Below are 12,347 nucleotides of genomic sequence, written 5' to 3' on the forward strand. Positions count from 1 at the left end.
CACACCGGATCTATGTTACAATCCTGCTACCTTTCCCTTTGGAAACGTCCCTTTCAATGACAGAGAAAGAGGCGTGGATCTTAGCTAGCCAGGGGAGCGGAGTTTGGGAGCTTTCTCAGTTTGATCGGTAGCACCCTGGCAGATTTATGATCCCCAATAAAACCGGCGTGTTTAAATTCGTAAATCAATCTGCCTTTCCCACTATATAAACGTTCATTTTATCTTGAGAGAGAGAGAAAAACCCCGCTCGGTTTCTCGCACCTACCAGGGCGAGGAGAGGCGCTTCCTTTCCTTTGAACTATAGAAGACAGAAACATCTTTTTAAATCAAAGTTGTTCTTTTTTAACAAAAAGGGGGGGAGGGAAGGAGGGAGAAGCAGACGGATTTTTGTTTCCTTTGCAACCCAAGGATTATAGACATGTTTTCTTTTCTGCTCACTTTTCTTCTTCTTAAGAAATATATATTTTTATTGATATTTCTTTGCCTCTCTTTTAATATCTCCGAGCAATCCGTGAGGTTTAAAAACTCGAAATATTATTCTGGCTCTCTCTCGATTTTTCGCTCCTCTGTATTTTTTTTTAATCAGTTGTTTAAGAGGTCCAAAAAAGCCCAACTTTTTATTATTATTTAGCAAGATCTCCTCATGGCTGTGAACACTTGCAGTCAACTTCTCTTCTTTCCCTTTTATCGCCTCGCTGGCTTCGAACTATTGCAAGATTTGTCCCAAACACCTTTCTTCTACGAAAGCAGGCCCCACTGATGGCAGTGGGATTTCCTCCCAGTATTTAGAATGGGATGCAACTGAAAAATTAGTGGGATTTGCTGGGGAGTTATGTTAGAGCGAAACCAAGGAGCCCTTTCTTGGAAGCATGTTCGAACGAAAGTCAGAATGACTTGCGATGTTCCCATCGAACAAACCCATTGATTCGCTTGGCAAAAGGGTCCCGACTGATTTATCCCGGAAGATCGCAGCTTTTACTTGTAAGCAAAGGCGTTTGGGATCGAACCGCGTTAGTTTTCTGCCGTTACGCTTCCACCCCAGAATACTGCGATTAAGATTTGGGGTGGGAAACATTAGCCGTGCTGAGAATTCTGCATTTTTTGATTTGATTATTTTTTTAAACACACACACACACACAATACACCTGGCTTCTTTTTTCTCATTTTTTAAAAAAAGAAAAAGCTTTGCACTCGTATCACCGGTTTCATGCAGTTAACGCTACATCTGTTCCTACCGTAGGGTGTGAACAAACCTACCCACCACAATCCTTTTGTTCTACAAACCCCACGGTCAGAAAGACCTGGAATTACATGTTGTCGATCTCTCATTTATTCCTATCTAAAATGTTTTGCTCCTGCTCATAATTGCTGTGAGGTTTATACTTGTCGAAAGCGTTCAGAACAGGGAAGAGATCCCAGTTGTCGAAGTGCCATCAATATGTGCATCTCTCTCTCTCTCTCTCTTTCTCTGAGAAAAAGGCAAGCATTCAGCTCCTAGCCCAGCCCGACCACCTCCATCCATCCCTCCACTGCCATTGTTTGATTTGATGTTACCGTCTGTTTAAGACGCTGCCTCACAGGCCCTTATCAGTTCTATTGTTTAGTGGAGGGAGGTCGATGTTTCTTTATTACCTGAAAAAGTAAGAGCGGGCCGAGCACTCTTTTCGGCCATAGCTGCACAGACTCCTCAGCTATCCGCCCTTTTACTTCCTACTTCTACATGTTAAAAAAATTGATTGGACACGTTTGCACAAGCGCATGCTACCGTAGTATGCTTTGCAGTCTTATCGTCTGGTGCAAGTTCCTTACCCAGAGTCTTCAGATTAAAGGAGGCTCTGTAGCTCTTCGCTTCCATCACCAACACCAACATCCCGGCAGCTCATCTTAAACTCTAAATCTGTCTCACAGCTTCTATTAGAATTATTATTAACATTGTGGTGGTGGTCCTCGGGCCCTTTGCACTAAACAGAGGCAATAATCCCAACGCTACGGAGCATGTTTATTATAGTCCCATATATGTATAAAGAAAGGTGGAGGAAGAGAATTTAATAGACTGAGAAGGCTAAAGAGATGGAAAGGTGGTGAGCCAGAAGAAAGATGCTGGGGGCTGGGAAATGAACAAGGAAGCAAGGAAGGATCCACCTGGAAAGATGACGGTACCCAATATTTTACAGAATGACTGTAATCTCTGTAAATAATCTGAAATGAAGAAAGTTGCCCACTCCGATACAGTACAGCACATGCATTGCTCCTACTGCTTAAACATATGGATATATATATTTGTTTGTAACACGTGGTTTCATAATGTTATACTCTCCGCACACATTCAAGCAAGTTGGATCTACCTGTGTGTTTGTGTGTGTATATACTGAATATGTACACATGCACGCACAAGCTTGAGTGTGTGTAAAGCATGAGAGAGAGCTTGTGTGGTGCGATATGTGTGTGTTATGTGTGTGTATGAGCACACACGGTGCTGATGTTCCAGCGGAAGGTCACAACGGCCCTCACTGTGCATAGGAAACAGAGAGAAAGAAAAAGATAACCCCCTACCCCACGCTCCCCAAGTCACGTGATTCATTAAATAATTAATGCAGAGGTTGCAGAATAGATATGTATTCGTCAGGAAAATCGCAGACATGGTCTCCTTGTGTCTGACGTGAAATTCAACTGTCCTTAAAAAAAAAGCGCTCTCTCTCGCTCTCTCTCATGCACAGACACACATACACACACTCTCTCTCATAAGCCTATGGGGGGGGAGAGAAAGAGGGAAAGAGAGTGTGTGTGCAAGAGTATCTGAGAGAGAGAGAGAGAGAGAGAGAGAGAGAGAGAGAGAGAGAGAGAGAGAGAGAGAGAGAGAGAGAGAGAGACTGAGTCTGAGTGAGAGAGGGCTGCAATAAAACATTTCTCAGGAAGCAAGAAACCACGCCGAGGGCTGGACTTATTGTAAGTAGCGGGAGATCCCGTCTTGCCTCCCAGTCTGTATGTCCATGTAAATTTATTGTTTGTTATTAATGTTATTGTCGTAAAATGTGACAAATAGCCATCTTCATTTTCTCCCATTTCTCTTCACCCCGTGGTGGTGTGTATATTTATACCCATCCAGGCATTCCACATATATATATATTCACACACACACACACACACACACAACACACACACACACTTTTCTCTTTTTCTCTCCTCAAACCGTTTCTCTCTCTCTCTCTCTCTCTTCCTCTCTCTCTCCTTCTCCCCCCTTGATTTATTACAATAAACATGTCAGCCCCAGCAGCAGCAACAGACCTTCTCCGATTGTATGTGTGTGCGTCTTTGGGAGAGAGAGTTGTGTTGTTTATGGCACCATCCGAGATAAATCATTTCTCAAACGAAAATGATGTGTGATCTTTCAGAACTCTCTCTCTCCCTCTCTCCCTCTCTCCCTCTCTCCCTCTCTCTCTCCCTCTCTCTCTCCCTCTCTCCCTAGAGTTGATTATTTCAGACGATTTACTGTAATTGATCAAAACCTAATGTGAAAACTGTATAGCTGGGGGTCTTAAATTAAAGCATCTGTGATTACCAATTAAGGAGAGATTTGTATAAATTTTGGGCAATCCTGGAACCAGAAAAACGTCAGAGTCGCGGCTAGGAGTTTTTTGTTTGTTTGTTTTGAGACCGGGAGATTCTATTCCAGAACCTAAAAAAAAACACCAAGCAGCAGTAGGAACTATGGAGAGTTCTTGTATAGGTGACTGTCTCGTGAGGTGTTTGTTCCAGGATGAAGGGCACAATCCACCGGGAGATTTTCTTGCCCGTGCTCTTCCGCAGCTCCCCTTAACGGGGCACACGACGCAGAACTTCCCTGTGGATATTGCCTAAAGCCATATTTCACGTGTGGGAAATCCAGGCGATAGGCGTATAGTGTTGTTCATGTTGATTAAAAATAAACGAATGAATGGATGAATAAAGTAGTCACCTCTTCAGCGAAGGACATTGGAAGACAGACTGAGATGTTAAATTTGCCTATGTCTGAAGTGTACCAAGAAACGCACTCAGTTGAGACGATTGGTTCCGAGTTGAGTGAAAGGAGGTCTGTGTGTGTTTTGTTTTGTTTAAGTTTCTCATTTGAGGCTGCAGTAGAACAATAGGCGTCACTTCTCAAACCTGTGGTAGATACCCAATGATGACAGAACAATAGGACACCCAGCAGGAACTCTGTTTGGGGGGGGGCTCCCCTCTACCCCCACCGCAAGTCTAGTTATGTACTTATCTGAAACAGGAATGCTATTATTATTTAAGGATTTTCGCTTGCTTCTGAATTTTGTTTCGCTTTCTTGCTCGTTGGAGATAGGTGATACTGTGGATAGCAAATAGCACGTTTTGTGGATTCCATAATAAGGAAAGGATTCCCATCATAAAGTGGGCTTTATGGGTAGCAGAGGCACTTTATAAACTGGCTTAGTAAGCTCACAGGAAAGTAGAAGGTGGCTGGCTGGATGAGTAGACAGACATATTTCCTGTGGGGAACGCTTGGTAATTTTGTATATCAAGCGGCATTTTATTGACGTTGTCACGGTCTTATTCAGCATGTAAGCTTTTGTGCTACACTTAACCTATTGAGGCTTGTGTGTGTGTTATTTTGTGCTTGGAGGCAATGTGACACTCGGTTGTAAGAGGCGGGGTGGAGGAAGGTGGAGGCGCAGAGCCGCAGGTCCTCAAGAAATTCAGGGGCTGCAAAATTCGCCACTAGTGGATGGTGCAGCTCTTGAAATAACCGGTCGTGGTAGTCTTTGGCAGCTGGTTGAGGAAGGGAAGGCGCTGAAGGTTAAAGATGCCGTGTAAGGCAAGGAGAGCTTCGGGGCGAAGGGCGCCAAGGGTTGTCCTTTGTGAAATACAAAAGGTCTCAGAAGTTGGGGGCGGGAATGTCCAGTTCAAGCTAGGAATCGGCAGTCCCCCAGTCCTAGCTGCATCGAGAAAGTGAGCCGCTTCAAAGAGCTGGAAGGTGAAAGTCAGGCTGGGCGATTCTTCAGTTAGAAACAATAGCACAACTTGCAATGGGCAGGGAGCGCACGGAACTGACAGGCAAGTCCAAGGGAAGATGGAAAACTCAGGATACTTAGCTGAAGATCCCCCTACCCGTTGTCTCCTTTGCTAACCAGCGGAGTTTCTAACACCGCCCCGAGTGCTGCTGTTTTACCCTGTCTGCTAGTGTAAACCTTTATGTAGTGCAATTAGACCAACATGGTGATTTTCATTAAATATGAATGGTGACAAGGAGGGGGCATCGAAGAGCCCAGGGGGAAAACCAAGAGTTCCTTCCTTCCTTCCTTCCTTCCTTCCTTCCTTCCTTCCTTCCTTCCTTCCTTCCTTGATATTTTAATCAAGAGACACTTCCCTTTCCTTTGCATATATGGGTTTGGACGGATGGTTTTTATCCATCCAAACACATATAGAAGGAAAGATGGAAGGATGGAAGAAGGATGGGTGGAAGGAAGGAAGGAAGGAAAAAAAGGAAGGAAGGAAACTAGAAAGGGGGAAGAGAGTTGGGGAGGGATACACGAAGGAGAAAAGAAAGGTGGGGATATATCCGAGTTGTTTTTAGAAATTCACATAATACTGTACCCTAAACATGTGGCCGTGGCATTATTAATACCCTCTCCCCTGTTAAATCATCCTGGCCCAGATTCCATCGTGATACGGGTTCTGCAGGGGGGAACCCCCAGCATCCAAGCCCTCCTCTCCTCTTTGCTTCTGAAAGGGGCTCTTGGATGTTGGTGGGTGGGATTAGAGAGGTGGGATGGGGAGGCAATGCGCGGTAAACAGGATGGCTCCCTTTCTGGACACAAACTTCCCAAGTCCTTGCGGGGGAAACTCTGGGTCTGGACCTCGCAGGAACACAAATGGTGGTGGTGTCAAAAAGGCTTCCGCAGGCCAGGGAAATAGGAATGATTTTAGCAGTACGGTACCCCTAAGCACATAGAGTTATATGCATGCAACCAAGTTCTACTGATAGCAGACCTACTGAAATCAGCAGACCGACGTTGGCTGTTAATTGCAGTGGCTCTACTCTGAGTAGGATTAACATCGAATATTTGGCTTTTTAAGGAATGCCTTCTAAATTGCTTTCAAATGAAGATGGTCTCGATCCAGGGAAGGGGTCCTATGGGGGCTCTGGCGTAGCTCTTGTTTGTTTCAATGGGGCTGGAGAGCTTCTCGTTGGACTGTGCCAACTAGAAACTCGATACAGCTGTGTTTGTCATAAGTGAATGTGCGAGAGGTGCTGAAAACGTCCAGCGCCTGACACAATGTGAGATAATACAAGGACGACAACAGCAGCCGCAGCAACACCACTAGTCGCGGTCCGGACATTCCTTTTACCTTTCTATTCTTTCGTTGTGATTCTTCAAACCAGTCAAATACTTCTTTCTCTATCCTTCTCCTTGTCTAGTCCTTCCCTTCTTTCCTTTGTATCATCGTTTCCTTCCGATGCTCCCCTGCACATCGACCTTACACTCTCTCCGTTGCTTCCCTTCCCCAAAGAAGACCACATCAGTTTCCCCCTAGCCTAGATCTTTGTGTTTGCTGAAGACCCAGCTTCATTAAATCATAACACATTTCCCCATTTGTGTTCATTATCGGTCTATTCATCGATCGAGGTAATATAATAACTTTGCTGCCGGGGTACTTTTATACAAGCTGTTTCAGAATGTGCAAAAAAAAAATCGTTGCACTTTTCGTTTTGTGTTCTGTGCATATTTCTTTATTAACACGGTTGATCTCCAATATATCAGAAGATTAGCAATATTGCTGCGGATGATAAACGTAGGAATGAGATAAATAATATTTCAAACGCTCTCTAATATATTGATTGTTCCTCCCACACACACACTTCCAAATTGCTTCTGCTACTTAGTTGCAAGTTTCTTTTCCTGTCATCTTCTCGTCAGAATTCAAATCTATTCACTAAACGGGAGTTTCCTTTCTTATATATTTCCCTCACAAGTGCTTTGTCCACAGAGAAATCTGTGGTGGTGAAATTCATCGTGATGCTCAACGAGCACCATTGAAACGAATGGAGAACTCTTGAATGCCACCATTAAAACTAATGGGACTTCTTGAATGGGTCTTGAGTCCGCAGGAGAACTTCCTTATTGATCAACAGCAACCAAGTGAATAGTGCTAATACAATGGAAAGCTTTTGTTTTTTTTTAATAGAAAAAAGTATAGTTTGCTTTATATGATTTCTGGCTCCACATCGCCTTTAAATTCCAGTTGTACCCATGAAGGCAAACTCACTCCTGGATTTTGCCAATCCAGAACTCAGCTTCCTAAATTCTATATCTGTTTTATCTGGACACAATTCTCACCAGTATCGATTGCATTTTTGTGCAGTAACCATACTTGGGATCTTAGCCTTATGTGCAGTTCCCAGCATTTTTAAAATCAACTGATGAATGAGCCTTAATTTTATTTATATCCTGCATGCATCTGTTTTCCTAAGCTCAAAGTAAGTTGCAGCACCATTCCTTCCCTCCCACAATCTTCCAAACCATGAATCAACACTACGGATATATATTATAAATGAAGCAACAACAGTAAATTGAAATCGAAATATCAACTAACCAACCCCCCCCCAGTTCCAGGTTTCACCCTAACAGCTGATGTGGTGTAGTGGTTAGAGTAGCGGAATGAGAAAAGCGCAGATCCAGGTTCAAATCTCTACTTAAGTCTACTGAACGGTCTCCCTCTCAGTTTACCTACCTCATAGGGTTGTGTGGATGAGAGGGGAGAACCTTGGAGGCCACAGCAAGGAGCTCTTAGGAAGAGCGAGACAGACATATAGATAAATATTCGCTACTTAGGGCTACTCCACTTCCGCTTTATTTTTTTAGCCATTGACTTCTGTGGGTAACTTCATACTGGTTTACTGAACTCCAGAAGAATCGGGTTGCTAAGAGCAAGTATCAGTAATCCGATGACACCTAGTCTAACTGGCAGAAAACCTGGGGGGAACAATGAGAGAAATTCCAGCGTCCACTGCCCAAGAGAGAAAACATTCAAAAAACCCTGTGGCACCTTAAAGGCTAAACAGAGAGCTGGGGAATCTGTGGCCCCCCAGATGTTGTTGGGACTCCAACTCCCAACAGCCCCAGACAGCGTGGCCAATAGTCAGAGATGATGGGAGCTGTAGTCCAGCAACATCTGGACGTTCCCTACTCCTGACCTAGCACACTGGTTATATCAAATGTTTTCGTGGAGTACAGTCCACGAAAATGCCATAATACATATGCTTTCTTAGAATAACTATGGTACTCTTTGTTCCAACTAACATGTCTGCCCCTGTGGAATAGCATAAGGCTTCAGCCCTGTAGACCCTTACCTGGGAACAAGTCCTATTGGACTTACTCCTGAGTAGACATGCCTAGGATTATACTGCTAGTGGAGGGAATGTTGTATTACCGATACATTGCCAATACAATGTGCACTCCAATAAACAGTACGCAAAAGGTTCCTTTGCTGTGAACTGCCAAAGATTTTGTCTCCGTGTACCACTAATCGGTTTATCCCGAGTGATCATTTTTACAAAGGGTTATAAAATTTTAAGGCGAAAGGCTCTGTTCTCGTAAATTTAATTCTTGGAGGTTTTAATCAAGTCAAGTCAAAGGGATATTGGAACGGTGGGTCCCTTAAGGCCATATTTTCCAACCCTGAGGCTCATTGTGTAAACAACCCCATTCTACCTCCCTAACAGACCGACTCACACATAACAGAAGGAGGGAGCCCTACAGCATAGCGGAGAGACCAGGTTCTCTAATGCCAAAGGCGCGAGCGGGAACAAAGGAGAGGAGGGTGGAGTTCACGCATGACGCTGAAAGCTCCCCGGAAACTCTCACGCTATTTGTATCCACGAGGGGATGTTGCTAACGCGAGCTAGAAAAGGGAAGAGTCACGCTAGCTCGCGAAAGCATGCCGATAAAGTTCCCGTTCTGCAAATCAGTACCCCTGAAATAACCCGTGCAGCCCGATTTTAAAATGCATTTATACCCCGCTAGTTAACTATATGGGTATATTTTGGGTGTAACATTGGACTTACTTCGAAGTAAATCTGTTTAGTATTGGGCCACCAGATTGATTAACTTGGAGCGCAGTGGCGACTTTACTTTCAGCGCAATGGAGTGGAGTGTGTGTTGATTTACTATCCATAAAGGACCTTACATCCAAGTAGGGCTACATAAATTTCATGACTAAAGTTAGGCCAACCAGCAGATCTGACATCTGGAATATACACAGCCCTCCATGTAAGCGAACCCCATTCATTTAAGTGGAGCAGACTGCCACGCAATGAATATAATAACATCGGTGTAATGCAGAATATAACAGTATACAGCTATGTACCATTCATAAATTCATTGGGAGTGAGCCAACAGGAAGTTCTCCTGCGCAAATTCAACTGAAATGAAAATAAATGAATTTTTCAAGTAACGTCAGGTTCAGGTACTGGAAGGGAGGGGAGATTACTTTGCCTCATATAATGCTCTCGTGATAAATATGATTGAGTCATTACATTTATAATGTTATAAGCAGAACAAATTTTGTGTGCTTTGGATTACATTAATCATATGCATTTAGGGGTGCTGTGGTGTTAGAAAAAAAGTGAATGGGGTAGCAAGTTGGAGCAGTGGCTGCAATGCTAAAATCTGCTGTGTACAATCCGCTGGGAAGGTCTCCTGAGCACCTCTCCTTGAGATGAAGGCCTCCCATTCATTTCAATGAGATTTGGCAAGAGAACTTCCCCCTGTATTTCCCTCCACTGGACATTAGAATTGGGGTGCACACTGAAATCAATTGAGGAATTGATTGCTGGAAATTGAAATCAATGGAATTTACTTTCGGGTAATGTTATGTGGGTCTCCTTGACGAATTTGCTATTTAAAAGAAAAAAGGGCAGTTGGTTAAAATAATGCAGGCGTTCATCCTATTTTCGATAACTCTGGAGATAAAAATGTCACAGACGTTAAAAAAAATACTGCTTCTGCAACGTGTCCACTTTCAGCAGGGATTACTGAAAGCAAAACGAGGCGGGGTGGAGAAGGAAAGAGAGGAAATACGTTGATTGCTAGACTTTTTCAGGGGGACCACAAGCGCTTAGAATCAGTGTTTCGTTCACCTCCCTCTGCTTCATTGTTGAAGAAAGGCAAATAGTAAGAAAGTGTTGATGTCTGGCGGGGAATTATCAAATGTAAACGCTTGCTAAAACGTTGCAATACTAACCCATGCCGTAGGACGAAGCCAATCCCATTGAACAACATGGGGCTCCCTTCCGAATAAACATTTCCAGGACCATAACTGGATAGACATGTGCGCGCACAATCCCAGCGCGTACCCGCACACGCGTTCTGGAGCGTAAAACTGGCCCTTTATAAAAGGAGAATATTATTTCATGTCATATTGTGGGGGTGCATTTCTTTTTTAATTAAAAAAAACAAAAAACTTCGGCTATTGGCTATTTCCAGGGGGTCAGAAAACTCCGGGAGACATGTTGAAAGGGCAGATCAGCCAGGCATGAATGAAAAAGGGACCATGTTCACACCGGATGGATTCCAAAAATGGACGCAATGTGGGAATCACTAGCACAGGAAAAACCGAAGGCTAAGGCGGCCTAGCTTTACCAAAAAGGGCTCGTTCTTTGTTAAAAGGCCAGTGTCCCCGAGAGCTTGGTTTCCAGACAGGATCCAGCGCCAGCTGCAGGCAACTGTAGATAGCGTGGGATGAGGAGGGGGAGGCCGGCCTCCAGATTCCACGTGAATTTATTCCTTTGTTCCTGGCTCTGCTACCACCCAAAGGCTACCGATCTCAAACGACTTTCAGAGCAAAAGCCAGCAATTCCCGGCAAATATTTGCCAGGTCGCGGTGCCAGGTAGAAAGGGAGGGAGAATTACATATAATAGCGGGACGGGCAGACATCTAGGATATAGACGATAAAACAGGGAATGATGGAAAGGGTGAAAAGTGAACACACCAGTAAGGGTTGAGTTGGGTTACTTGTAGAAAAGGAACGGGGGCGGGGGGAATACGAGGAATATAATGGATTAATGGATGGGATTAAAACTGGAGGAAGGCATATCACGTTTGGCAAAAATCTAAGGACAGGGATAAAGATGCATGGGTGGATAGACGGAGATTTTGCTAAAGACCACGTTAAAATGTCATGCAAGGCCGTTCCCATTCGCAATGACCTTTTCTCAGTTCCTTACCTTTCCGTGTTTAAGCATAAACCCGTAGCGATTTGCTATTTAAAACAGCCAATAGTAACAACCTTTTATTTGAACCCCCTTGGTTTTTATTTTATGTATATTTTATTTTAACAAAGAGAGATATCTCAGTTAGCCTTTGCTCTTTTTGGATCCTTTTTTCCCCGCGTGAGAGACTGCTGAGGAAGAGGGGGGGGGAGGACATATGGAATCAATTTCGTATCCTGACGTTGAGAACCAGCCAATTCCTGTTGGTCTTTTAAAACCAGAATCCATTTGGTCCCTCTCTATCTGGCACCTCTTGTCAGTCAGTAGGATCCCCCCTCTTGCAACATTTTTAAGTCTTTATAAAGAGAAACAGCCTTGCTTAGAAACGAGAGAGGCTTTCCTCCTCCTTTTCGGAGGTGGAGGGGGGGGTGGCAGAGGGAGAGAGCATTGTTGTCCCATGAAAAAGTATTCCGTGTCTTCGTCTTGCTGCAGAATATTTTTATTTTATTATTATTTTTGCTCTCCCTTTGTGTCTCGAAAACCATTGTATTTTTCCTTCTGTCAAGTTGGAATCCAATAGAGCCTCCCCCCCCCGTTCCTAAAAAAAAATCAAAAAATCAAAGCTTCCTTGCGGTGGAAAAACCGACCCCCCAAAAAAGCCTCAAGACAAACCTTAGCAGCAAAATCTACAAAGCTACAGTCAAGTAGTTCTTCTGTTTCTCTCTGTCTCCTTCTCCCAAATTGGCTTCCTTCGAGTTCCTCTGAACCTCGTGAGCCGCCTTCGATCTTCCTGCTGAAGTCGTTTGGTTGAGAATCGCTGCAGGTAAGAGGGATTAATAAAAATAAAAATAAAAAAATAAATTACAAGACAGATCAAAACAAATCCCAAACCACTATACAACTTCGTCTGATCCTAGCATAGGAAATTCCGGGGGCCGTTGAGATTTAATTAATAGCTCTGACAAAGCTTGGGAAGACGTCCATTGGTCCGCTGGAGTTCTAGCTTGAAGCACAGCCCCCCCCTCCCCAAAACATTACCACCACTCTCGGAAACTAGTCCTGTAGCTTGACCAGAAAAGGCTGGGATATAGTAAACAAATAATATTAATGATCTCATGATAATGGTTG

The 12,347-nt window shown here is 43.9% G+C and overlaps 1 protein-coding gene and 1 long non-coding RNA gene across 8 annotated transcripts in view; one reads left to right on the top strand and one right to left on the bottom strand.

Annotated features, from left to right (window-relative positions):
• LOC148683814 (uncharacterized) overlaps positions 1-12,347 on the bottom strand; it is a 410,944-nt gene that overhangs the window by 285,459 nt on the left and 113,138 nt on the right. The gene's annotated exons all lie outside the window — the stretch shown is intronic.
• Positions 1-12,347, top strand: part of HOXB3 (homeobox B3) — an 85,292-nt gene that overhangs the window by 46,997 nt on the left and 25,948 nt on the right. The window contains exon 1 of one of the 7 annotated variants that reach the window (XM_035135593.3): positions 394-12,042. The exons of the other annotated variants lie outside the window; for them this stretch is intronic. The gene's annotated coding sequence lies outside the window, so the exon portion shown is untranslated. Of the gene's footprint in view, positions 1-393; positions 12,043-12,347 lie in introns of those variants that run through there. 7 annotated transcript variants of the gene reach the window in all.

The sequence above is a fragment of the Zootoca vivipara genome, chromosome 12 (genome assembly GCF_965207765.1).
Source record: "Zootoca vivipara chromosome 12, rZooViv2.hap1.1, whole genome shotgun sequence".
Taxonomy (NCBI): domain Eukaryota; kingdom Metazoa; phylum Chordata; class Lepidosauria; order Squamata; family Lacertidae; genus Zootoca; species Zootoca vivipara.